This window comes from Hyaena hyaena, unplaced genomic scaffold (assembly GCF_003009895.1).
Source record: "Hyaena hyaena isolate Hyena2069 unplaced genomic scaffold, ASM300989v1 scaffold_511, whole genome shotgun sequence".
NCBI classification, from domain to species: domain Eukaryota; kingdom Metazoa; phylum Chordata; class Mammalia; order Carnivora; family Hyaenidae; genus Hyaena; species Hyaena hyaena.
Window position 1 is genome coordinate 768,251 of NW_024081144.1, and position 7,958 is coordinate 776,208.

At 66.3% G+C, this 7,958-nt stretch overlaps 1 long non-coding RNA gene across 1 annotated transcript; it reads right to left on the reverse strand.

The window, feature by feature from the left end:
• Positions 1-2,976: 2,976 nt before the first annotated feature.
• LOC120247304 lies at positions 2,977-6,130 on the reverse strand. The gene is made up of 3 exons (XR_005532255.1): positions 6,018-6,130; positions 3,283-3,423; positions 2,977-3,015 (listed from the first exon to the last, which is right to left on the reverse strand). It is a non-coding gene; the product is annotated as an uncharacterized LOC120247304 (long non-coding RNA).
• Positions 6,131-7,958: the final 1,828 nt, after the last annotated feature.

Sequence of the window (7,958 nt, forward strand, 5' to 3'; positions counted from 1 at the left end):
AGAGACAGAGAGAGAGCACTTGCGGGAAAGGCACAGAGAGAGAGCAGAGAGAGAATCCCAAGCAGGCTCCGCACAGTCAGCAGCTGTGAGCGCCGAGCAGATGCGGGGCTTGAACTCACGAACCATGAGATCATGACCTGAACAAAAACCAAGGGTCAAACATTTAACTGACTGAGCCCCCAGGCGCCCCACTCACTTGCAGTTTCTTAAATCAAGCTCCTCACAGACTGCTGTCTGCAGGGCAATGGCGGGAGGGCTGCGAGGCCGGCGCGCACCAGCCAGCGGCTCGGCTTCGCCCTTGGATGGGACTGAAGGACAAGCATCAGAGTGAGGGGGACTGTCCTCGGGGGGCCTTCGTTTCCCAGTCTGGGCTCTGAACTTCCAGGAAGGCTCTGCCCGGGGGCAGCTCAGATGATTATCCCCGTGTTACAGAAGGGAAACTGAGGCACAGAGAGATAACCCAGCTAGTAAGTTGTCCTCTGTGAGCCAAGCTCAAAGCGAGCACGGGGCTCTCTCCTGGCTCCCGGCACGGGGCTGTGGTCCCTACGGCACAGAGGGAGGTGGGGGGCTTCATCCCGACAGCCCGGGCCTGGCTCAGAGACGGCCTGATCCAACGCCACCATGTGCCCAGCCCGGAGCTGGGGAGCTACGCAGGGACGGAGCGAGGGGAGGGCTCCGGGGAGAGAGCGGGCTGCCCCATCGGGGGGGAGGGGGGAGGGGCGCCTCTGGTCAGCCCCCGCTCGCCCTGCAGCTCCCCGTGGAGAACATGCTCTTTCCAGAAAGTCTCGCTGGCTATGCTCAATCAGGCAGCCTGGGCGGGAGGGGTCAGAGCAGGGAGACCGGCAGCAGCCGCCCACCAGCAGGACGCGAAGCAGGGGTCGGAGTGGAATCCATGACCCAGGGTTCCATCGCTTGGGCCAGAACAGCCCTGCAGTGTTGAGGGGCCCGGGGAGGGGACAGAGGCCAGGACTCAAGCCCTCCCCCCTGGAACCCACGAGAGCAAACCACAGAGCAAACCCCTCCCGACACGGGGATCCTCGGTTCCGCGCACCCTTGCCCTGCACAGGGAGCTCTGCCAAAGGAGCCCACCTCTGTGCCTACAGGAGCAGCCGCACTTCTGAGCCTCAGTTTCCCCAGCTGGAGCACACAGATAGCCTGCGTTTCCCACTCGACTCCACACCCCCAGCCTGAGACCCGCAGACCCCCACCCTCCTCGAGGCCCTGCTCCAGCCTCAGCCAGAGGGTCCCCAGCCCGAGGATGTGCTCACCACCGAGCCCACAGAGGGCTGGGCTTCCAGAACGGGACCCAGTCACCGGGGCTCAGCCGTGCTTTGGGGTGGGGCCACTGTAGGGGCATCAAATGGCTACAGCTAATCCGGATGAGGAAACTGAGGCCTGGTGCACGGGCACGCAGCGCGGAGTGGCCAGGCCGGCTCCACGGAGACCCCGGAAGCCACAAGCCCAGGCTCCAGGCCCCCAGCCCGCACGGTGCCCCCCCTCCCCGCCCTCCCGTCTTCTGAGCCCAGAGGTGAGCTTCAAGAGAGGTGGCCGGGGCCGATCCTCTGGCCTTTTTCTGGCAAAATTCACAGCTTCCTGTTTGTCAGATGAAAGACAAGGAGGCCGTCAGATTGGGGGCAAAGTCCTTCTGATGAGCTCTTGTGAATAAGTAGAAGCAGGAGTGGACAAGCCCCTGCCATCTTGACACCCTAGCGTGAACATGCGGGGCGATGTGTTAAGGACAAAACCCCAGGGTGCGGTGAGCTCCCCGGGCCGCAAACCCCGGCGAGTTCTGGGGACTCAGAGCGTGTGGGGCACAGGCAGGACGGTGTGCAGCCCGCTTGGGCCACGGTGCCCATCGGAAGGGTCACCCTCGGAGACAACCCCAGCAGGCCGCAGCCCAGGGCCACTCTCGGCGTCCGCCCGGCTTCAGTTTACCTGCCTGCCAAATGGGCGCACCAGCACTTCCTGGACCAGCCCCAGTGGGGCCACAGAGGCCAGCCGTACGGAGCGGGCATGTCCTCCAGGAAGGCCGGGGTCACCGGTCCTCCCCAGGGGGCTGGTTACCCCTCGTCTCCAGAGCCCAACAACTCAGCACAAACCCGTTTGCTGGCCTCACAGTGACTCGGGGACTTGGAAACCAAGCCATTTGTCACTGCCTCTGTGGGCACAGCAAAGAGCAGACCCGTCAGAGCTTCTGGATGCCCCATCCCCCCTCCACCTGCACCGACCGGGCAGGGCAAGCTCAAGGCCAGCTGGAAAGTGCATCGCCTCCCCGGGCCTGGCCTGGCCTGGCCACCCTGTGTTCAGGCTGGGGTCACTGGCCCGTGGGCTGCGGGCAGGCTGTTGGGGGAGGGGGGCTTCAGAGCACCAGGCAGGTGGGCAAGATGGAGGAGGAGGGAAGGAGAGGGGCGAGGCTACCTGGGTGCTAGGAATTAGGGAAAGAACGGGGTGTTTGCAGCCAAGAAAAAGGGACAGGGAAGCCCTGAGCAGGGCTGGGATCAGACCCGGGGTCCACAGCCCCCATCCCTCAGGTCACCAGACACAGGTCCCGGGCTCCCCCATCCCCAGCGCTGCACTGGGGGCTGAGGGAGGACAGTCCTCAGAGAGCACATGGCAGCCCAGGAGCGGGCACCGGGCTCTGCTGGGTGAGCACCCCTGGGTACAGAGCACCCGCTGGAGCACCCCCCAGGTATGAGCACCCTCTGGGGGAGCACCCGCTGGGGGAGCACTCACCTGCATATGGAGCACTGCTGGAGCACCCCCCGGGTACGGAGCACCCCCAAGTATGAGCACCCGCTGGGGGAGCACTCACCTGCATATGGAGCACCCACTGGAGCATCCCCCAGGTACGGAGCACCTGCTGGAGCACCCCCCAGGTATGAGCAGCCTCTGGGAGAGCACTCACTTGCATATGGAGCACTGCTGGAGCACCCCCCAGGTACGGAGCACCCCCAGGTATGAGCACCCGCTGGGGGAGCACTCACCTGCATATGGAGCACCCGCTGGAGCATCCACCTGGGTACAGAGCGGCTGCTGGGGCACCCTGCCAGCTATCGAGCATCTGCTGGGGCACCCCGCCAGGTACATCCACCGGAGCGAGAAGGAGTAACAGGCACCCACGTGGGCCCAGGGAAGCCTCAAGGGCATGTGAGCGATTTCCAGACCCCGGGAAAGACTCCGCCCTCCAGCACAAGAGTGACCATCGCCGGGGGCCCCGAAACCCTCAGGGGCTGGGCACGCCCACCGTGAAGGGCTCTCTCACCGCAGCTGGGAGTTACTAACCTCATGTCTCAGAGCCGGGTGGGAAGGAAAACCTGAGGCTTCAGTGGGTCATCCTGCAGCTTAGGGCCCCACTGTGATCTCCGGCCACTGCTGGGTTGGGACACAGGAAGTTCCCAAGGTCGCAGGGCAAGCCAGTGGCCCCTGAGGACAGGGTCAGGGTGGCGTTGTCTGTGTTCCCTCAGCCCCTGAGTGCTTCACCCCTCAGCCCGGGCTCCCCATCCCGCCTCACACCCCAGGGAGCAGAGGCCCCGGAGGAGAACACACAGGGGTTCTCCAGCGTGTGTTGAGCCCAAAGCCCCCTGTGACCTCTGGCCTGAGGCCGCCTGGCCACGGCCTCTGCCTTCTGCTGGGGCCTGGATACCCTGGGTGAAGGTCAAAGTCACCTGTGAGCACAGAAACCAGAGTAAGAGACTGGAGAAAGGCCAAGAAGCAAGACCCCCAGAAGGAATGTAGGCTGCGTCTTCTTCAGACCCCCTGCCCCCAGGCATGGATTACGGATCCTCCAAATAATGTCAATAAAGGCTTCTCTCTTGAACAGAAAGAGCCTCTCTTTGGTCATATTTCCCTTTTTTGCCATGGCTGCCAGGAAGCTCAGTATGGCACTCAGCACAACCACATGGTCCCTCTGCTCACTTCCCCACCCAACCATGCCCCCTGGAGTTGGCTTTGCCAGCTTGTCTGTCTGTCTTCTTTGAAATGCGTGTGTCCCTGGCAAACCTCCTCTGACCTTGGAGGAATGAGGTGGACTTGGCCTTCATTTGCCTAAGTTCACATGCAGTGGACCTGCACCTGCCAACAAGGCTGATGTTCAAAAGGGCCTCGAGCTCAGGAGGCAGTGGGGCCTGGGTACAGGTCCGGGAGCGAGAAGGGGTGAGGGGAAGGGGTCACTCAGTAGCCTTGCTGGACGTCGCTGAACAAGGCTGGAACCTGGTGGGGCTGGAGGGAGGCTCTGGGCAGGGAAGGGGCTCTAGGAAGAGGCCATCTGGGAAAACCAAGACCAAGGCCGTTCTCCAAATCAGCAAGAGCCCAGGGATTGGGTGGTGGAGGAGTGGGGAACTGGGTCCCCAGGGGGCCCACCCACCTCCCCAGACCAGGACCCCCCCCACACCTCCCCTGCAGCCCCCTGCACGGGGGGCTCTGTGCTGGCCCTGGGACAGTGCGGCCGCCCGGCCTGCGTCCAACCCCGCGTGTCCTGCTCTGGGGCGCACCCAGCTGTCCCTTTAAGGAGCTGGGGGCTGCTGCTGGCATAGCGCACAGTCGGCCAGTGCAGAGACGGGCACGTTCCTGATCCTTCTGGAAGGCTGGCTTGCAGAGGAGACACAGTGTTCTTGCTCAGCTCAGTAAACAAGCCTGAAGTGCTGTGAGAGCCTCTGCCCATACAACGGACTGAAACACACACGCGCCTCACGAAGGGAGGCCCGGCTGTGGGAGGGGCTGCGCAGGAGGGCACCCGGGCTGCCCGCCGCGCCGGCTCCCAGTGGGTCACCTCAAAGCTCACTGCGGGTGTGCCCGGCTCCCGGCCACACCCTGAGCGTCCAGATGTGGGTTGCGTGTGTGAGCCTGCTAGGGTGCCTGTGCACCTGTGTCCCCAGATGGGTGCCCGGGGTGCCCCGTGTCTGCGTGGCGCTGGGGCAGGTGTGTCTGCGCACCCACAGGGTGCCAGGCACGTGGGTACACACAGCTCCCCAGCTCACTTCCTGGGGACCTGGCTGGAGGAGCCGCAGGTTAGCACCGCCCGTGGACGGGAGCAGGGAGCCCTGCTCCCCAGAGAGTTAATTAAGGGCCTCTGGGGCAAGGAGACCTGGCATCTGCAGGAGCCAAGGCCAAGGCCAGCTTGGGGCCCGTCCCGGAGTGCTGCCCGCAGGAACGATGGACTGAGGGCCCAGGAGCCCCTAAGGGGCGCTCCGGGCACGGGGAGAGGCGGGCCCCTGTGCCGTGCGGACGCCAAAGCATGGCCTTCCTGGCAAAGACCAGGCTCTCGAACCAGCTCGGCCGCTCCAGGCTCCGTTGACCTGAGGCAAATGGTCAAGGATTCTGACTCACTTGCCTCATCTGTAAAACGGGCAGAGCCCCATCTGCCTCCCAGGGCAGTCATGAATAGTTTGGAGGAGAGACCCGGCTGCCCGACGAGGTGCCCGCAACAGAGCGACACGGCCGCCACCCCCCACCTCTGCATCACAGGCGAGAGGAGCGCGGGCACGTCCAGGCCCTGCTCTGCTGTGTTAGGGCGCTCAGCCTCACCCGGCGGAGGGGCCAGAGTGTCACCTCCCCACCGCTAGACCTGGCAGGCTGCCCGACTCAGGGCCGGGCGCTGCAGGGACAGCGCCGTGCTCAGGCCGGCTCACCCTGCTGGAGGGGCAGGCACAGGCCGGGGCTTGGGCGGGTGGGAGGTGCCGAGCTTGCATGGCAGAGACACGGTGTGGCCTGGGCCGTCCGCCTGGTGGAGGAGATGCATGAGGCCTGCAGGCAGGGGGCAGCAGGGTTAAGGGCGGGACAGACCAGGGGAACTGGCCAGAACAGCACCAAACACACAGTAGGTGCTCAATTAATGCCTGATGAGTAAGTGAAAGGAAGCCCGTGAAGCAGGAGAAAACTGAAACCCAGAGGGACGTCCTTCTAGGGTCACGGGTGCCCCCCATTCGCCTGGCCCCAGAGCTGTGCCCCTCCTGGCCCAAGAGGCCGTGCTGGCCGCGCCAGGCCTTCCCACGGAGGGAGGGAGGGCACACAGCTCGTACCTCTCAGCGCGAGGAGGCCCCGGGGCTCGTGTCCAGGAGCCCACTCCGTCTTCTGCTTTGCAGGCGAGCCAAGCGGTGCAGGAACGGTCAATTCCCTGATTTCCTGCACGAACCCACGGGGCGGCCCCGGGGACTCAGAGGAGCGCCCTCTGCGCCTGGCAGCTTCGCAAGGCTTCCCAGCCAGGAGGCCCATTTAGGAAATGGGTGGCAGGAGGGGCTGCGGGGGCGTGAAGGGTGACGGCTGCCAGCCAATGCCGGGGCTGCCAGCCGGTCCACCCCTCGGGCTCCTGGCGGCTGGGGGCGGGGGCGGGGGACTCCCCAGCAGGGCTGAGCCTCTGGGTGCCTGTGAGCCAAAACCACTCAGAAACCACAGGCCAAATGAGTCCACTTTCTAAAGTGCCCAGGGAGCAAGGGGGACACCGCGGTTTCTGGGCCCCGTGGGGTGTGGGGGCGGCTGTGCCATGGGCGGGGCGCGGAACGTGCCCCCAGCTGCCCCCAGGTCCTCAGGCTCGGGCTGAGCGTGGGCCACGGACCGTGTGCTCAGGATACCCGCCGGGGTGCGCAGCGCTGGCCCTGACAGGTCTGCTCATGCCTGCTGTGCCCTCCCTCGGTCCCAGGAAAGTGACCAAGCCATCAAGCACGCCCCCCGCAGGGAGGAAGGAGGTGAGGACGGTGACGTGGCCGAGCCGCGAAGACCTGGGCACAGGGGCCCGACCTCTCGGCCACGGAAGTGGGTGCTCCCTCCTGGGGCGGGGCTGGCTGTCCCCTCCCTGGGCCCCAGGGGCCCCCCCACAGCAGCCCTGGAGGCGGCAGACCCCGGGCTGGGGGTCGCCTCTGAGCCGGGCCAGGCCTGCGCTGCCTCACTTCTCCAGCCCCCGGGAACTGGGCCCCCAGACGGCCCGGGTGAGGGTATGCGGGCCCACCAAGCATGCCCAGGGGCACACGGTAGGCGACAGGCCTTGAGCCCCGGGCCTGCTCCTGTTCCCAAGGGCTGACGGGCTGGGTCACCAGCGCTGCGCTGCCAAAGCCCACGGGAGGGAGGCAGGAACCGAGGCGCAGGGAGGGGCAGGTGGGTAAGGCCAGAAAGCAAGTGCGTGTGCCCAGTGTGCCTCCCTGTCGGCGGGGGGCGGGGGGGGCTGCCACCCACAGAGCCTGGAGGCTGGGCAGGAGGATGGAACCGCCCCGCCCCGCCTGTGGGCAGGAGGAGGTCAGGGTGGGAGGATTCAGGGGAGGGGGCAGGGGGAGGGTGAAGAGTGGGAGCGTAAGCAGGGGGAGGGGGCAGGGGGCAGAGGGGAGGGGGGAGGGGACAGAGGGGGGAGGGGGCAGGGGGCAGGGGGGATGGGGGAGGGGACAGAGGGGGAGGGGGCAGGGGGCAGAGGGGATGGGGGAGGGGACAGAGGGGGAGAGGGCAGGAGGAGGGGGCAGAGGGGGAGGGGCGGGGGCAGAGGGGGCAGGGGGAAGAGACAGAGGGGAGGGGACAGAGGGGAGGGGGCAGGGGTGGAAAGAAGGGGACGCAGGAGGATCGGGGATGGGGGAGGCTGCTGGCCGGGTGACCCTGAGCCCCTCCGCCCCTCCCCCGCCCCTGTCCCGTCAGGAAAGGAGGAGAGGCTGCTGCTGGAGCAGGTCCCTTCTCTCGGGCGCCCTGGCTCCTCAGTCACTCGGTGGACGGGGAGGCGGGCCCAGGCCCGTGCCAGGCTCCCGCATCCGGGCGACCCAGCAAACACCAGTCCTGCTGCAGAAGGAACCACGCGGGCCACGGGGAGGACTCTCTCTGGCGCCCGCTGTCCCCTGCCTCCCTCCCAGACCACAGCGCTCCTCCAGAGGAACGGGGAAGCGTGCTCCCGCGGGTGCAGGGGCCCCCACGGAACACAGGACTCGAGCCCTCTCGCTCGCCTCGCTGTCCCCAACAGGCAGAGCCGGCCGCGGCGGACCGTGGGGCCG